At 30.4% G+C, this 20,548-nt stretch overlaps 1 protein-coding gene across 1 annotated transcript in view; it reads right to left on the bottom strand.

Moving 5' to 3' along the window:
- The window catches only part of LOC139906493 (uncharacterized), a 258,054-nt gene that overhangs the window by 120,446 nt on the left and 117,060 nt on the right, over nucleotides 1-20,548 (bottom strand). The window lies entirely within an intron of this gene.

Below are 20,548 nucleotides of genomic sequence, written 5' to 3'. Positions count from 1 at the left end.
AGTGTGAGGTCTTCATGGCTATCTAAATCCTAATCTCAGAGCAGGAACTTCAGCTTACAGAAGAGAAATCGATCACAGAGATTGAGATCCGGGATGTAGGGCTCTGTTCGATTCACCGTTAAGAACTGTCTGCCGTTGTTGCTATGTGGGGACATGTGATAAGAGAATGAGGTACTCACATGCTGAAGAGGTTTTTGAAGTAGATACCAACAGTTAGGATTCTAAAAATCCCTGTGAGTGGTAGAAAAAGCTCCGTGTAGACCTTTAAAACGCTCAATTGGGATTTTTTCTTTAGTAGATCCTTGATTTGTTGGATGCTGTTGGGTGTTCTTGTCTCCGGTGGACGTCTTGATGAGACACCTTCTCGAGCTTAAAAGTGCCATACCGGGTCTTACTAGCCCATCGAAAGATGGTTGCACAACTATGGGAGGCATAAGGGTAAACGATAGGGATGTAGATGTGGATCTCAGACACACTGTTTTGCCCAGTTTGTAGCGTATCAAAAAGTACGAGCGAAAATTTTGTGTCTCCATGTTCATCAACGAATGAAGAAACATGTGCAAATATTGTCTCTGAATAGCTGTGGAACGTTTTCCCGCCATTAAATTCATGAGAAAATCGATGTTGGTGGAATTTTGTAGCTAACTCTTCTCCTTCTTCTCTCATTGGCTAAAAATATGCATTAGAGTAAAAAACGATGACTGACAAATTTTGAACAATTTAGAAAAAGTTTTCTTCTTCTTTTATTATCTTTCGAATACAAAATTCAAAAGGATATATTTTTATTGAATGCTATTTTTTTTTAAACTATTACTCAGAGCCCGCATTATCTGTCCTCATTTTTTAAATCAAGCAGCAATATTGTCAAATATTTAAGGTAAAAAAAAAAGAACAATATTAACAAATGGCTTTGATTTTTTATTAAAGGTTTTTTTATTACCTCCTTTTCCTACAGTAAGTCATCGAATGTCTTTGAAAAATGCAATGATACAATTTGGGTTAGGCACACAGTAGTCCAGCTGCAATATTGATTTTATTTTTTATTTTTTTGAGGTAATAATCTATAAAAGTTTTATATAATAGTTTATAACAACTCCATAGTTTGCCTGTTTATTATATGAACTTCAACATAATTACATGCCTAGAATACAAAGGTCTTGTGTTACAAACTTGTTATCATTCTGGAATGATGCCGATCGAAGTATCCTCACTGGATACATATGTCTTATACTTTGACTTCATCAAGGCGTTCGACAAGATGCTGCATCGTGGGTTGGAACACAACCTATATTGCATTGGGATTGGGGGTGAACTATTGCAGTAGATTTCATCTTGGCTCAGAAATCGAGAACTGCGAGTTCTGATAAACGGTATTGGATCAGCTTCAATAGGTGTCTCATCCTCTGTACCTCAGGGTAGTTTCCTTCTCGTTCTATATTAACGACCTGTGTCACAACCTGAGATCCAAAATATATATGTATGCTCAAGAGACAAAGCTTGTTTGCCACTCAGAAGAGGAGCCCATAAAATGATCTGAAATGATTTCTGAGGTGGAACGACTGTTGGAGAATTCCGGTAAGTCTTGAGAAGAGCTCCTTTATGATTTTTCGATGCGACTTTGTTGGCCTTGAAGGGATGAAGAATGTGGATGTTTTTAATGATCTTGGAGTGCTGACATCTTCTAATATGAAATTCAGCACTCACATTTACAATATTGTTAGAAAAGAAACAGAGTACTTGGGTTTATCAAAAGAAATTTAATGTCGAGAAATATGAAGATGATGAAGAATTTTTATGAAGCATATGATATGACCATTTTCAACAAAGCGTCTCAGAACTGAAATCAAAGCTCTTGAAAATGTACAGAAACACTTTATTAAGATGGTATGCGTCGATGTATCCTATGAGGTTCGTTTACATCTAGTCGGGCTGTTGTCGCTTGAAAAGAGGAGTAAACTTCAGGATGTGGTTATGATGTTTAAAGTTATTTATGTACTGACTAATTGTAACATCAAGTCCAAACATTAGGTCGTTTTCCGATTTAAACTTAGTTCAGCCATTGGATAATACTATTTAAAATCTAATTTTATTATGAACAGCTGTGAATTTGTGGAATAATATTTGAAATTAATTTTTTTGTGAATAGCTCTGAAAAATTTAATATTTGAATTTTTTTTTTCAAAAAATTTAACATTTAGCATTTTATTTTCAAAATTTTGTTCCTATAATTTTTTAGTTTTTTTATGCTTTTTTTTTTTTTAAATAACTACGGTATTTGCAAAATAAATAGTTAAATAAAAAAAACTATTCGGAAGTTTCTTTTTTTGAGCTTTTTTTCAGACAATTTTTTTTTTTTTTTTAAATATAAAAGATCAAACCATCCCCAAAATATAATGCTGTTAACGCCCCTACTCGCCCTGAATACAATAGATATTTTTCAACGAGAAAGAGTTAATAGAGCTTCTTTCATATGGGGGTGAAATTCACCCTCGATATAGGTGTGAGTTATGGAGTTCTAAAAGGTGAATTGTAGTACCCAGAGTCGATCAAAATAGATATAGGATTCTTGAAAAGAAGGAAGGAATGACTTTCTGACATAGAGTGAAGGGGGTTAAAGGAGAAAGCAAGGCTTAGAACCCCTATATAGAGACCTCCTTTTTTTATATAAGCCTCGAGGTGTTGTATTCAAAAATATCTTTTTAGATATCTTAAAGAGTAATTTTTTCATTTAAAATTCAAAGAGAATATCAAACTGGAGTTTAATTATCCTTAGTTTTGAATTCGATTCAAAATTTGATCAAGTTTGATTTTTTCCGTTCTGCGTCGAGTCGAGTTTGTCCGTCAACACAGAAGCAAGTCGGAATAATTTTTCTCAAAATTAAGTGGGGATTATATTAGAATTTTTCAACGAATTATCGTCAATTTCAGTGGCAGTCAGAATGATTATATTTTAAGGGGTCTAGGTTTGGTCTCTGAAATGGTCTCTGAAACCTTCTCGGCAGTGACAAATGTGAAGGGGAGATCGTATACGGATTGGTTTTTCGTTTTTCCGTTATTTTTAACCTTAGAGAATTGGGATAAAACCATTGCTTGTTTCATTGTTCGTAACTAAAAATAAGGGGATAAGATCCTAGTTAAGGAATCTTGCAAGATTGGGTTCCCTAATCTATAGACGTTTTTTTCTAGGAAGAAAGTTCTCAGTCAGTTTATGTATATTTTGGATATGGAGACCTTCACATCTACGAATGTTGTAAGCTTAATTTCTTATAATTGATAAATATATATTTTTATAACACTTCGTGTAAAGGAAGATACTAAGAAAACTATCAAAATCTTCGCATCGAGTCTTGAATATTAATGAAATATTTCGCTATATTTTTAATATATGTTGGATATTGTAAAAGTATGTACATAAAATTAGAGGTTAAAGTTCAGAAAGTTAATGACGCAATTTACTTGTTTCAATAGCTAACATTTAGTATTATATATATGTATATATATATACGTAATGCTTCCCCCATAGACTTGTGAAATACTAATACCAGATGCATCAAATAAATGCGCTTAATTCCGTTAGTGTGTCTGTTATTAAAGTTTAGTTATATTTTTGCTCAATCATCACATTAAGTGTAAAATATTTTGCGTAAACAATGAACGTCTCTTATCGATATGATATGTATCGTGTATGTATTTTGTTTGCAAAGAAATTAGTGTTGTGTCGATTGGAATCGAACCGAATTGAGTCGAGTTGTTAAGGATCGTCTAAGGCGATAGATTAGAAAAGAGGCTTGAATGCAATACTAGTATTGACGTATTGACCTTACTAGAGCCTTTGGGGGAGGGGGGTCATATCATTTTAAATAATGCCAACCTAATTTCATTTTTTAATATTTGACAACAATCTCATTAGCCTGATTAGAAGAAACTGATTACCTCCGGCAATGAAGTTAAATTTTGCCACTGTTCATTTTTTCATTAGTTAGTCTACTTGTCAGTCACCAGGATTACGGTTTAAATTACAGATCGAAATTTATTAAACATTGTATGAACATTATTTTTTATGATCACAGTAAGAGGGAATTACATTTTGAAAGGTCAATGTCAAACAAAACGTAAAGAATGCATAACTTTTGAACAAATTGAGATGCATATCTAAATTTGATTTTAGTCGGAGGTATTGCTCTCTAACGAGTGCCCATTCTTGTTACAATTTGTTATTGATTACAAAAATCCCTTATTATAAAATAGAATCGCCATATTTGAAGAGGGTTAGTAATAAACTTTACTGGGCAAAACCCCCGTCTAAAGCCAAATTGAGAAATTTATATGGTTGATAATGCATTTTTTACGTTTTGTCTTAGGTTGACCTCCACCTTTGACCTTTACCACTCAAAATTTAATGGCCTTTTACTTCTACCGTATATTATCTTTGTATCAAATTTCATTAAAATCGATCATTAACTTTTGCTGTAATCTTGGCGACTGTCAAACAAACAAGCAAACGTATAAACATAACCTCCGTTCAACTTCTTTGCAATTCGCAAATTTGAAGTCGACTGACTTGAATTTTGTATAATTTGAAAATCGACTCATCTCCATTTGAGTAGAGTTCAATAGTCATAGACTCAATTCGAGTCAAACCGAGTCGACATTAATTGTTCGAGTCGAAACAATACTAATAAAAATAGAAAAAAACTTTAAAAGTTAAGAGCATAATTGAATAAAATAAAAGAACCTTTCTGACGTCATACTTACGTAAATGCGGGTAGAAAAGACAAAAAGAAATAATGTTGTATATTTTTCTCCTTATATATGAACAATGTTGTTTACATCATCTATTAGACTTTTTTATGTGTGTATAATTTATATGTAGTATCTACCTAGTCTCATGACTTATACATAGTTTCTTTGTTTGTGTGCTTAGAGGTCACTTGTAGGGTTTATTTATTTCCCAGGATCTCGTATTTTCCAGGATCTATCGGGGTTAAATACCTATGGGAGATCCCATATTTAATCATTTAATAAAATAATCTTCATAAAAATGCAACAGGGATTCTAGCTATGAGCAGGTGACTTTTAGCCCACGGTTAGGGTATTTAACAATTAAAGAACCCCCAGCTGCAGCAAAAATTAGGTTGTTTATCACTTACCAGGGGCGTCTGGAGGAATATATTTGTGGGGGCTTGATTGTTCTTTTGAAAGATTTCAAATACTTACGTTTTTGCTCAACGGAATAATTTCATCGAATGACTTTTTCATAGAAAATATATTTTTTCAAAAATTTCATTCATTTAGTGAAGTAGAAGGGGGGGGGGGCTAGAGAACTCTCCTGCAGGCGCCCCTGCTTACTATTTCGTGTGGTATTTAGTTACGGAATGCTAAAACGCGATGGATTTTAATAACCAACACGTCAGGGGCGTGCACAAGTTTATATTTTTTTGGGGAGGATTGTTTTTGGATTTTTTTTGTTGAAAAAAGTCCCTTTATTGCACCCTTTATTTACGGGTAAGTCTAGCTTAAAATGTACCAGGTGCTACATTGAAATCTGAACATTTACTAATTCAATAATTAATTAAAGTTGAGTGATTGAAATAAATTCATATTCCGATATATTAAAGCATAAAATTTAATTACATACAAAACAAACCTGGGCTCTGTAGCTTATGTACAAGTCATTGAACATGATCGACGAATTTCCATTCGTGTACTTCAAGCAATTTGAAGTATCCATGGCCGCCATCTACGCCGTCAGCAAGCTCAAAACGTTTGAGAGGAAGAAGGATCTGTCAAAAAGGACAAACTGGACCCAGAGGAGTTAAAGAAAACAGGCCAGGCCAATCTCTTCAAGTCCACAAGGGCCCACGTAAGAGATCTCGGGATTTCATACCGGCCTGTCCAGAGAGCTATCAAAAAGTGGGTGGAAAAAACCTTGTGAGGGTGGAGAGGCTACTTTTGACACTAGCGATGAAAGAAACCCATCTCCTCTGTTGCAAGCCTCTTTTGAATGAGTCTTGGTAGTTCTTTGGAACTATTTTTGGACACTCTACAGCCTTGATGCCAACCCCCTGGACATGCACTCAAAAAGGTGTCCATCATCCAAACACCAAGTTGTTGCGTCTTGACGAAGGTTCCAGTTATTTATAAGGAGGAGAGATCCAGGACGACGGAGAGACAAATGAAGAGAAGGAAAGGCGTGGAGGAATAATACAAGGCTATTTATAAGAACATCTGTATTCTTATTAATACAATATCCTACTCTAGTACATACATAAAATACACGACTATTCATACTTAAAACGAGATAAAAGACTGTACTTTACATATATATATATACAAGAGAATAATAGAAGAGAACAAGGGGGAAGAAAATACTAATACATTACACAAGGTCCTCAAAGCCACTCCCAGTGGTACTGGGATACCATGACAGAGGACTACATCTGCAGCGGGTACCAGGCCTTCTGCCGCGGGGAAGTCATCATTGCCGCTAAGGGCGGCTACATTAATGATTAAGAGAGTTGAGACACACATCTATTTATAGTATTAATTTAGTTGAAATTCTATAATGAATTAATAGTTAATAAGTTAATTAATAAATTATAACTTGTTGAAGTTTAAAATTCAAAGGGTTTAGATTTTTAATGGACCACTCGGTATTCTTTTTTCTGGTAAAAAAAAATACTTCAAGTTCACAATATTTACTATTTATTAACGGGATCCCAATGATTCTCGAGAGACCCTAGACGACGATCAGCATCTATGATGTACTTCAATACAAACTCTTACACGTCATAGATTACTACTACTCATTTGAAGGTCATTTGTATATGTATATAACCAGAATTCCTTATACAACTTTAAAGTTCCATACGCAATATTATCTTACAATATTATATATAATGTATTCGCAATAGTTTGAGGTTTTTTAATAATGAAAAACGAGTTACCATCATCGTAGAAACAAGACATCAAGGTTATGAAAACGTATAAGTGACTGACTGACTCCATTAAGAGAATACTCATTTGTAACTATGGAAAATATAAGTAAAATATTATAAGCTTAATGTGTTATCACAATAATAAAGAAAATTAGAAAATATTCTTTTGCGTCAACATGAAAACAATCTTGAACAAAAATCAAGAATAGGAAAAAAATCCGGATATATTTTTTACTTCATATTTAGGTGCATACTGTCCAATAGTTCATAAGGATATTTGAGTAAATTATAGGCTTTGTATTCAAATTTGTGGGAAGAGTTTAGATATCCTATAGTTTGAGTTATAGTTAAGAACCTTTATTTGATTTAGGAGACCCATATTGGCCCGGATATGGGCACTTTCAAATGCACAAAATATGTTAATTTATCCTTCTTAAATAGTGAGGATCAATTTTAGCTACTATAATAGTGAAATTTGGGGTAATTCTAAAGGGTTAATATATAATATATCAAAAAATATCACTATATATCAAAACAAAATAAGTATAATAGGTGGTCTGAAATGTTTCCAAATGTAACAATGATAACCAGGGGTTTTCTCTGATTATTTTTATTATATCTGTAACCCGTTCAAATGGATCTCGGCGTTTATGTCTGCAAAATAATTGTTCAGGAGACACTTTTTAATTTTGACTCAATTATTCCGAGTTGGATATACTTAGACGCGTCAAATTTTAACTCAACAAGCCTTGATAAGACTGCTATTATTTGAACCTATTTAAACATTACACTTTTCGAAACATTTATTTATAACAGCTCCAACCTCGATTTTGTCCGTTTTCCCACAAACACTCACATCAACTTACTCAAGACACTGTTACACAACAGCAACACGTCCGAAATGGCCGAAACTGTGGGGAAAAACTGTCATAAGATACTAGACAGATGTGACTAAAGAGACAAACAGGGAAAGAGGTGTCATGTATACCTATAATTCAATAAGTTTTTTCCTTATCTCTGATTCGTCTATAATTATGTATATGCGCTTTTTCATCTCTTGCGCAGTTTATTGTTATATCGCATCTTTTGACTAAGATTCGTCGAATGTAATATAATAGAATTCAAAATTTGTGAACGGGTTATACTATTAATTAAAACCATAGTTAATTATATCTTAATCATAATTATGCTCTAGAAAATTATAAAAGTGATTTTAAAACAAATAATAAGTAACCTTAATCATTCTACGAAGGATATATTTATATTCCATCTTTTTTGATCGAAATTACGCGAATCCGGATCATAATTCCTATCCATCGTTTTTGTTTACTTTATAATATTTCAACCATCTTGTCTCATTTTTAGTCATTTTATATATGTGAACATCTTTTATTTAAAAATTCAATTATCAAAAATTCAAATTATATGACTGTTAAAAAAATTAAAGTTTTTGAAAAACTTCAAAAATTAAATTTTTTGAATTTTTTTCAAATATCACATTTTTGGAAAAATCAAAACTCTAGCCGTTAAAAAATTAAATTTTTTGAATTTTTTTTTTCAAATATCACATTTTTTGGGGAATAAATCAAAATTCTATAGCCATTAAAAAAATTAAAGTTTTTGGACAAAAATTGTATTTCAAATATTAAATTAAAAAAAAAAAAAAATCAAGTTTTTCATGTTTTCAATTCACCAAATATTAAATTTTTTGAAAAGAAAAAAAAAGTTTTAGAAAAAAAAATTCAAATATTAAATTTATTGGAAATATTTCCTAAAATCCAAAGCTATTCACGAAAAATTAAATTTTCCATAGCTAAACATAAAATATTAAATTTTCTGCAAAAAAAATTCAAATATTAAATTTTTTGCTCTGCTGTATAATTTGCCCGATTGACGGGAAAATATACTAGTAAAAAACAAAAAGTCCTTAATTTCGGGGTGGGGATACAGCCCCTCTAGCCCATCCCTTGCGGACGTGCCAAACTAACCGTGGTACTTTTAAATTTTTGGCACAGGTTGTGATACCCAAGAATTTTAACTATAGTTTGAAACCTCCATTTGAATTATGTGACTGCATTTGACACTGATTTGTCGCCTTTCTAAATAAAATCTATTAATCTATTTGATTTTTACATTAATTTTTGTTAATAAAAATACTTATGTTGTTGGAAATTGACGTTATGTTGTCAGAGGATATTAATGTATTTTAAGAAAAAGCTTTTGAGCTCGCCTTTGAGTTGAATCATCTTTTATGCTAAAGAAAAAATAAATAAATAAAGAACCACTCATAAGGGGGGATTTCTTAAGCTTCAAATGTCTATAGATTAATCTTTTATATAATTTTTGTGTAAATTCTATATGGATCATGTTTCATACAGGGCGGTGATTTTAAATCCGGAACACGTTTAGACATCAATACCTTAGCAACTCTGATATCTTTGTTTATGAAAGACTACTCATCAGGTTTACCTGACAAAGATGTATAAGAATAAATACCATTTTTTTAGATGTCCTCCTAATACGAACACCGTGCAGAAACGTCTCCAGGGGGTTGGATCCAGGGGTTGTAGCCCCCCCCTCACCAAATGAAATAAATTTTGCTATTTACTAGAAAATACAAATTTAAAATAAAAAAATCCAAAAAAATTTATTTTTTTGAGAATAGTAATAGATTTTTGACATTTTTTTTCAAAAAATAAAATATTTAAAATCTAATTTTTGAAATTTTTATCAAAAATTTAAAATTTTTAATAGCTTTCAAATAGTATTTTTTAAAAAAAGTTTAATATATAAAATAGTGAAAATTTGTAGATTTTTGAAATTTTCTTGCAAAAAAATAATTTTAAAGTGAAAACTTGTGGATTTTTGAAATTTTTTGTGAATCGATAAAGATTTTTAAAAAAATCAAAAAATTTACTTGATAATATTTTTTTACAAAAAATATAATTCTTTTAATTTTTTTCCAAAAAATTTAATATTGCCTATTTTTTTTTTTTTTTCAAAAAACCCCAAGCAAAATATATATATATATATAATCCTGCGGAAGCCCCTACCGTGTGGCTATAATTGGCGTGGTTTGTCTAAATCGGGTAAATGGAATCGGATTTATTCTGGAAAACAAACATTTTTAAGACATTTGTGTTTTGGGGGAAAGGAAATATGTTCTCTTAGCTCATTGGATCTAAACCCTTTGGACTTCTATGCCACCGGCGTCTTGCAGAGAGAGTCCAATGAATGTGCACATAAGACTGTTGACTGATTCGAGACTCTCATTTTCGAGGCAGTGACCAACATAGACAAGGAGTTCTTCATCAAGAGCTATTCCAGGTTCAGAGTAAGGTTAGATCACTATAATGGATCTTGTCATGTAAGATCATAAGATTTTTGAATGGCTGAATTAATTTTGGCAAAATAATTGTAATATAAATTATTCGTAAATTTTCCGGATTTAATATGCCCACCTTGTATGAGGGATGGTATTTTCTATGTGCAAGCAAAACCCTGTAAAATACATTCTATGGATTGAGAACAAAACTGTTTTTATACTTTACTTTGAATATTATGTTGATACAAAAACTATTTTTTTCTAAGATGAAAAAAATAAGCTGTTTACATTCTTAAAAAAACATATGTATTTATACGTTATCTAGTATTTTAAATATTCTCAAAACGACATCTACGCCTGTTAGTGTGTATGTATATTATTATACATGCAGATGTACTCATAGCAGAGAATATAATTTGGCAAACATTCAAAAATGTACTCTTACAAACAAGTCTCAAATGTTTTTATAATATTTCATTATTGATTTAAAAAAATATTAAACTTCAAACTTAACAGATTAAATTACAATCAAATCTGATCTTAGGAGAGTAATTAATAGATTAATTACTTAATTAAACATGGAATCATACTTTTTTAAATTTTCCTATAATTAGTGGTCAGATGGAGTTGTACTGATTAAGTATAAGCAAAGAATTAGTGATGTACTGGTCCTTATTTAAGACTGCGAACTTCAGTCCTGTCCAGTTAAGTCTCGCTCGTCTTGAGTTCAGTCCTGCATACCGGACCTAAAACTTCGATCCCTTAATAACGTCACTCAACTTATTTTCTTCTTTTGTAATCAGTTCTAGTACTAACAGTCTGAAGAACCGAGAGTCTAAAGGAAAGATCCTTAGGACAAATAGGACCGGTCCTCAGACTGGAATGGACCGAATGAATATGGACTGCCACAATACTAATTACAATTACTACTTATGGCTTAGGAATGTTTATTGAAGTCCATCTGTTGTGCACGAGTTACAACCAAAAAATAAGATGAATAATTTTAAATGAAGAACTACCACGAACCCGCTATCTAAAAGATAGGCAATGAGAAATTAAAAAGATTTTATTTATACTAAAATTATAAACTAAAACGATTTACTATAATTATATAATAGGTAAATTTCTATTGTAAAACCTCCTTCTATACAACATTTTTGGTTGATTATGTCCATTTGATGTAAATATGATCAAACAATCTTGAAAATCCAACCTATAATTAATTGACCATGTAAAAATACTGATTTTGTTAAATATAAAGCAATTATTTCAAATGTTTGATTTATTTATTCGCAAAAAATCCCATTTTTTGCGAACAAATTTGAAAAATTAAATTTCAAACATAATTTTTTTTTAATCAAAATATCCACAGTTGTTTAAAAATAATAAAACTTTTTAAGAACAGCTTTCAAAAATTAATTTTTTTGGAAAAAAATTTCAAATATTAAGTTTTTGTAGAAAATTTTTTAAAATCCATAGCATTTCACAGAAAATTAAATTTTTGGAAAAATATTTCAAGAATTAAATTTCAAATATTATTTTTTTGGAGAAACTTCCAAAATCTACGGTTGTTTACAAAAAAAAATTCAAAAATTAAATTTTAAGGAGAAATTTTTTTTTTTCAATTTTTAAATATTAAATTTTTTGAACAAAAATTTCAAAAATCTATTAACATATAAAGATAGTTAAATTTTTTGGAAAAAAAAATATTGAAGAAATGAATTTAATTTCAAATATTGATTTTTTTGCAAAAAAATCAAATAGTAAAGTTTCCAGTAAAAAGTAAAACTTCTATAATTTGTTTAATTTGTTTACATCCATCTAGCCCGACCTTTGCGGACACCACCACGTCCTATCTCTTCTTATTACTGACTTTGCTCCTTTTTTTTGTTTTTTTTAAAGTTTCTTTTTGGATGTTAGGTTGCATGATACAATAAAGGTAACTACATGATGGATTTTTGATCATTTGAGGATATATATTCATTTCATTTTATACTATTATTCATATAATAATCCTTTAATAGACCTATCATCATTTTGCTAAATTGAGTTTTTGACGATTTAAGCGTTCAACATTTCCTTATATGTTTGGTATGACTTTGTTGAATGTTTCCAAAGTTCACATGTGGGTGTAGAATATATATTTTCGAGTTAAAATTATAGGTCAACAACAACATAGATATATTCTGTACAAAGTTTGAAAAACAAGAGAAAATTGAACCCTAATACATATCTGCATACCCTACCTGTTATGTACATACTATATCCATTACTTAATTTATTTTTAAAGTTGACTATTATATGAGTGCAATCGAACCAATCATAAGAGTACCCCCAGCCCCTCAAAAAAATCCTTTTTTTTAATAGAAAATTTAATATTTGAGTCTTTTTCAAAAAACTTTATATTTAAAATTTATTTTCATTTTTAATTATTTTTTTCTAAAAAATTTAATATTTGTAATACAATTTTTGAAATTGTACTCCGAAAAAGATAATTTTTCAAATTATTTTTTCTAAAAAAAAAAAAATTAATTTTCAAATTAAAAAATCAGTTTTTTGTGAACCACTGTGAGTTTTTGAATTTTTTTTTGGAAAAATTTAATTTTTTGTGAATAAATGGATAATAATTTTTTTTTCCAAAAAAAAAAATTCATATTTGACATTTCTTATCAAAAAGTTTAATTTCAAGTTATTATAAAAATACATTATCAAATGTATTTTCAAGAAAGAAAAATAAATCGGTAGACGCCCCTGATCAAGTGTTGTCCAGTATAGTAGTTTTACATTGATACTGGTGTACTCACGTATTTAAACCGGTACTAAACTAAAATGATATTGGAACGAGTAGTTACAATTGATTACATGCATAAAATTCTAATGAGTTATGTATCTCAATTTGATAAAAAGTTATGGTGGATTGCATTTTGTAGATTTTGAGTTGCTTGAATTTTGACCTTGATCTCTCAAAATCATATTGTCTGTTACTGCGACCATATGTAATCTTCGTATCAAGTTTGATCAAAGTCGATTTGTAACTTTTGCCGTAATCTTTGTGTTTACTGTTAAAAAAAACAACGTTTGTAGTATACACGCACATCTTTACAATACTTCATTGTATCATCCGATGTGACCAATAATGAACAAGATACATTTAGTTTAAAAAAAGGCGGGAAATACGAAATTACTATTTTCCACATGTAATATTTTACTTTTTTGCAAACATTTCCTTCTTTAATTTTGTCTCCATGACAATACCTTCCAAATGTTCATTTCATTCAGCAACTTTTTTTCTGAAAATAAACAGAAAATAAGGCCCAAAATCAGTTGCTAGAAATCAGGCAATTCTTCCGAATAAATGAATTATTATATTAAAAATAGAGATGTATTAGTCTCAAATCATGACGTATTTTTTTGAAAATAGGGGTGTGTTATTTTTTTTTCAATTACTTTTTTAAAATATGGAACTTTTTCCTGCTCTGTTAATTTTTTTTTTTTTTTAAATGAGGAATCTTTACAACAGCATTTTCCACAATTATACAATTCATACAAAAATAAACCAAAAAAAGGGGCAATATGTTGGTCCAAATTTGGGTCAATTATTCTCAACTATAGAAGGTTAATTTTTATTTCACTTTTTTTTTTTTTTTTTGGCAAAAAAAAAAAATGAATTGAATATTTATACTAAAATAAATATTTCATATTTAGAAAAAAAATTTAATCATTTTTTTTTCGTTTTTTTTCTCTGTTTCAGGGCAGATAACAATCATATTTCGATGTGCTTACTGACAGAAAAATGCATCACTTCAGTAGTGAAAGCCCCTTCATTCAGAATTTTGACAAATCAGAATTAGATATCAAGACTCCCTTTTAAAAAAGCTTCCCTATGCGCCACATTTTTTTAAATTTAAATTAATTTTTTCAATTTTTTTCCCGGGTAGATTTGTCAGAAAAACTTTTAAGTGACTCCTTTTAATTTGTTTCATTTTTCCTCCCACATTTATCATTGAAATAATTCCCTTTAGCTCCTTTCAGATTAACCATATGACCACATTCAAAAGTTTTATTTTGTATAGGCCGATAACTTTTTATGACATCAAAACATTTATCAACAAGTTCGATGAAAGATTAACATCCGGAACGACTTGTCTACAGATCCTCATCGCTAGTGTCACGCCAAAACTCAACAGGATTTTAAACGATACATATGATTGAAAAAAACTATGAAATGTGAAAAATCCAAGCTCAAAGTCAAGTTTATATGCCAAGAAAATGTTACCACGGAGTCATTAGAATTTTTGATAAAATTTTTCCTCGTATAGGTTTTGACTGAATGGAGGGCGCCCTAGTGGCTATTTTTGTACCTCAAACCGGCCCTATAGAACAATCTTTGATAAATGGCGTTAACATAGTTAATCATAAATCCATATTCTATCATGTTAATGAGTCTATTTAGACTTTTATTAGGCCTAAATTAAGAATATAGACAAATTATTGTCACGTATTCAAGATACTTAAAGTTTTACTAAACTCATTCAAATGGTAAACTAGGATACTTTAGGAAAATGATGCGTGAAAGAGAGCGCTCTACAATTTGGACTGTTTTTCAAGGAATATTAACTGTAACAGTACAATATTATGGGCCCAATCTTTAACTCTCAATAAATGCGTTTCAATTTGACTTTGAATATGCAAGGATGTTATCTATGTACTCGTTCTTAATTAAAAGTGATCTTCACATAAAAAAAATTTAAATGTCAAGGTAATGACGTGTCTCTAGGGTTTAGGAATAAAAATGCAAACTTCCTGTTTTTGAAGATATTTTTAAACATAATGGAATCCCCATTACATCAATAACTATCCATTTGTTATTGTTTCTTTTCCCTCTTCAAAGTGTTATAAACGTGGATTTACTGAGTCCTTTAAGGGTGGGCTGGAGGGGAAAAAAAAAAAAAAAAAAATAGACGACTGTGGATTGTTTAAAAAAATTTAAAAGAATAAAAATTTGGTGAATAAATATGGATTTTGAATAGTTAAAAAAAAAATATTGTGAATAGTTATAGATTTTTTTAATTTTTGTGAATAACTATGGATTTTGAATAGTTAAAAAAAAAAATATTGTGAATAGTTATAGATTTTTTTAATTTTTGTGAATAACTATGGATTTTTTTGAGTACCTGTAAATTTTTGAAATTTTTTCCAAAAAAATTTAATTTTTCAGAAATTCAAATAGATTTTTGATCTTTTTTATTTTCAAAAATTTAATTTATAGTGAATAGCTATGAATTTCTAAATTTCTTTAAAAAAAAATAATTTTTGAGAACAACTATTGATTTTTGAAATTAAAAAAATAATATATTTTGAATAGCTGTTGATTTTTGAAGTTTTTGAGAATAACTATGGATTCTTGAAAGTTTTTTCCAAAAATTTAATTTTTGTGAGTAGCTGGGGATTTTTTTTTTTTAATCCACAAACCAAGCCCCCGCCCCCTCAAAATATAATCCTACGAACGCCCCTGCAACATCTTACCGATAATTCTCAAATGGCACAAAGAATAACAGCAAAGATAAGATATTTTAATTCTAAAGATATGAAATTCTTTTGAGTAGTTGATAATGAAGTTTTCTAGAGCCACGATATAAAATACCGTCTAGAATACATTTTAGAATTCTGTTTTTCTAAACTTTACGACAACGGCAAAAAATCTCTCGCTAACGAGTTGTCCACCCCAAAATATATATCCTCGACAGGCAATGAGTGGACTTCTAGAGCAACTGCACATTACATAACTTGGAGTTGGCAGTTAAATGCTCAGTTTTGCAAACAAGACCTCTACTTGGAGCCATTCTAGTTTCTATAATATATATTTCTTTAGTCTTGAAAGAAGTTAACGAAGAATGGAAATTAGAGACACCAAATCTTGTAATACCAATGAGAAAAAACAATGGCAAAAATATTGTCAATGCCATCAATAATACAGCTCTATTAATTTGTACAAAAAATAAATTATTTAAGAATAAAATATCGAAAAAATTTGAAAAACTTCATTAATCCTATTTAAAAAACAAAAACATTTTACTATTGTATCGTACCGAACAGGGTATCGTGAAGAGAGTACCGCAGTCTGTACCAAACCATGGGTTTAGCGTACTGTCCCAGCCCTAAATTATATATATTTGTTTTTATGAAAAAAAATTCCTCCGCCCCAGAATTTGATAGGCTAAATACTAACAGATTTCTGGCCTTTTTTTGGGTATAATTTCCTATGAAAGGTTGAGTGATACAATAAGGCAAAAAAGGTATTTGAATGCGATAAAAACATAAAAGGGCGTCGAATATGCCATGCTGCAAAATCTCCAAGAGACAAAAATGTTCAAAGCAAAATAACTGGTCATACCCAGGTCTTACAGTCGTTGGGTCCCCCCCTCCCCAAGGCTATTGGGTTTTACAGTATCATCTTGGGCTCTTCTTATTTGATTCAAGCGCATATATAAGTGGATACAGTCCTTGTTCTTTACTTATATTACATGTACATTTGAAACCTTTACAAACGTGTATGTTTTAAAATATTTAAAGCACGTTTAAACTTTCAATCAAACGTTTTCAAACTATTATGAGGCTCTGGCTATAGTGCAACCAAAGGTTTAATACATTTAGTGTTTGAAATACTGTTGGCATAAAACATTTATGGATGAAGCTAATGGTATGAAATACGCTCTAAAATTAACGTCCAACAATACATGCCACGTCTAAATATATTTAGAGAAAATCGACTCCCTGAAATGGCAATGTAAGCAAGATTTATTGTCCCATGCGTATATTTTGATTGAAATGATCCAATATATAGATAAATGTACACAATCTAGGTACAACTGTAACACCCCCCTTCCCAACAAATTATGTCGAATTCTCCAAATTCGTTGCAAATACAATTTATTTTTGTAAAAAGCATAGAATATGTTCGTGCATCCCAAAATTAAGGCTACAGTTGAATTTGATTTTAACACCACCTAGTAAGGTATAAATATTAGAGAGACTAAAGGAACAGAAAGATAACTAAAATGGGCACTCGGTAAGGCACAAAACCTCCGCTTAAAATAAAAATTGAGTCATGTATCTATTATATATTTTTATAGGTTTTGTGTTACCTTGACGTAGACGAGTCAAAATTTAATGATCTCTTACTGAGATCATATATAATATTTATATCTTGTTCCATCAAAATCCATCCGCAACTTTTATCTTACTTTTAGTGGCTAACAAACAAAAATAGGCAAAAATATAGCCTCCGTTCAACTTTGTTGGCAGAGATAAAACTGAATCAATGACGGTTACAATAGAAACTGAAGTGAGTGAAGACAAGCAGCTGAAGCAATTATTGAATAAAGGTAGATTTTATTTTTATCCTTTGTTTCTTGGGTTCTATTTATTTTTTTATTTTTTTGGAATTTTGGGTTTTATATAGCTACGTGAGGTGTTTTGTTGCAGAGGCAAAAAACTATCTACATAGTTTTGGGCTCTTTTTCACATTCTTTTTGAAGGACAAATTAGGAGATAGGTTATGGCGTAGACCTCTATCCCCTAAAAGAGAGAAAGCCTAGCAAGGGAACTTTACACCCTATTAGATTGGGAAATTTAGGAAGAGTTATTAAAAAAAACATTTATTTATGTCGCCGAATGCAAAATATCAGAGGATTTTTTTTTGTGTTTTTTGTTTGTACATAGGTGTTAAATTTCAAAAACAAATTATTAGAAGAACAATTTCGAATAGTTTATTGTATGTTTGTGTTCACACACACACACACAGTAAGCATTAGACAAAAAATATGTTCTTTATATTATCTTGAGTGTTTGTGCATGAGATCGGAGTGTGTCAAACCGATTCTTATCAATCGCAAATATTTGAGCTTTTAATACGCATTCACGTGGAAAAGACAAAAAAAAGGATGTTGTTTATGCAAAAATAATCAAAATTGGCTAAGGATCAAAACGGATTTATAAAAAAATAATTATAGAAATGCCCCTTTAGGAAGATCTATGGACTGGATTCGAATTCATTTTTGTAAAGACATGCAAACAAGGAATTTCGGCACCTATTTTAAATTTCAACCCAGCGGCTGGTCCTTCATGGAATTTATCAGTATATTTATGTACCAGAAATCGACATGCCAGAGTTTGTTACGCACACTGCCTCAATTAGCCGGCAGTTGTATGTATAATAGCTATTTCTTGTTTCATTCAAAAAGAATACAAACAAGAAAATGGAGCAAATTAAAAGCAAAACTTTATAACCTGAGCCGGGCAAGTCTAATACTGCACAACAAGCGTTTGTAGTATACACTCACACATTTACAAGACTTTATCGTATGATCAGATATGACTAATAATGAAAAATATATACTCAGTTTAAAAAAAATGGCGGGAAATACGAGATTACTTTTTCCGCAAGATATTGTATCCTATTAACGTACTACAAAAGACAACTCTGTCATTATCAATCTAATTTGGAATACTTGGACTATTATGTAACTACTCCAATCACAAACTTCAACAATTTTTGCAATACATGCAAATTGATAAATATCCAAATATTTGAATAAGCATATTAATAATAAGAAAAATAAAATAAATATCTAACACTCCGGAGAAAAATTCTTATCTAAGTTTTTTTTAGCCATGAAGGATCCACGTGTTTTCTTATTTTAAAAAACATACATCTTCATTTACAACTCCTTTAGAATCAGCGTCTGTAGAGTTGTATACAATAGACATTGGATTTTATTACATTTTAAAATCCGGGGGGCTGTAAGGAGGGATATAGTTAGATTTTTTTTTTTTGATTTTTCCAAAGCTGTTCTTATTATTCATTAATAGGGCATGATCAAACTAAAGAAATATATTATCCGCAAGGTGGAACAACAGGCTGTAGCTTGTTCTTTAAAAAAATAGGGCATTCTAAAAATAATTTTTGGAGCGCCCTCTATGTGAGTAACATAAACCTATATTTTTTATTAAATAATATTGTCATTGAGGGAGTTGTATTATTTTGCAGCAAGACATCTACAGCGGTTTGTTGACAAACTAATATGAGTAAACAAAGTTCATGCCTCATTCTTTATTTAATCATAAAGTATGTAAGCCTAGGGGTTTGTAAGGTTTATTTAGTACTGAAGACTAAAGTATCGTAGGGTTCAGTCTAGGTCTAGTCCAGTTCAGTCCTGCATATCAGTCCTGAAACGGATAAAGCTTGGTCCTTGAGCAGGGGCGTCTACAGGATTAAATATATATTTTTTTTTGGGGGAGACTTGGTTTTCGAATTAAAAAAAAAATCTATAACCATTCACAAAAAAAATAATTTTCATGAAAAAAAATTCTTTAATTAATTTTCAAATATTTAATTTTTTGGAAAAAATTTCAAAAATCCATAGTTATGCAGATAAATTAAAATTTTTATGGAAAAAAGTTTGATAAATTAAATTTTTTGGAAACATATTTCAAAAAAGAAATTTCAGATATTAGTTTTTTTCGAAAAAATAATCAAAAATCCAAAACTATTCACAAAAAATTAAGTCTGCTGCTGCATAATTTGCCCGAATGACCTTTTTTCTAAACAGAAAAGTAATTAAAAAAAAAAATAACATTAGTTTTGCGTTAAATATTTTTATCCTGAAAAAAAAAAAAATTTTTTTTAAATATTATTTCATTATTTTTTTGGGGTGGGGGCTATAGCCCCTCCAACCCAACCCCTGCACTCATACTATATTATTTCTTCATTTTTTTTCATCAGTTCTAGTATTGGCATTCCAAAATGACCGAAAGTCTTAAGGACCTGTCCCAAGATTGATAGGCCCGAACGGGACTGGACGGAAAAATAAGGACTGCCTCAACACCATATGTATATCCTCATGAACGAAGAAGAGTAACATTGATGATCAATTGGCGAGTTATAACTATAAATCCTTGTTAGACTCGGAGTAGTATTGAGGATCGATTTCAGAGTAATCGATATCAATGTCCTTCCTAGATAAGGAGTGGAATATGCGTTCGTCTCCTTACTCTCATAGCAGCAATCCAAATAAAGTATCTCTTCAAAACATTTTTCAAATTGCCTGGGTTACCAGAGTAATTTTCAAAGTGTTTGTACTTTTGACATAACGAATGCTCTATGTTTTACATCTCCTAATATGATCTACATATTATTATACGACTCTTTGAGTCTATTTCTATTCATAAATCGATTTTTTCAAAGATATAATCTGAAATATACAATAATATTTGCTACGCAAAT

This window comes from Lepeophtheirus salmonis, chromosome 10 (genome assembly GCF_016086655.4).
Source record: "Lepeophtheirus salmonis chromosome 10, UVic_Lsal_1.4, whole genome shotgun sequence".
In the NCBI taxonomy this organism is placed as follows: domain Eukaryota; kingdom Metazoa; phylum Arthropoda; class Copepoda; order Siphonostomatoida; family Caligidae; genus Lepeophtheirus; species Lepeophtheirus salmonis.
The sequence above is the reverse complement of the archived record's forward strand: the minus strand, read 5'-3'. Positions and strand labels throughout refer to the sequence as shown.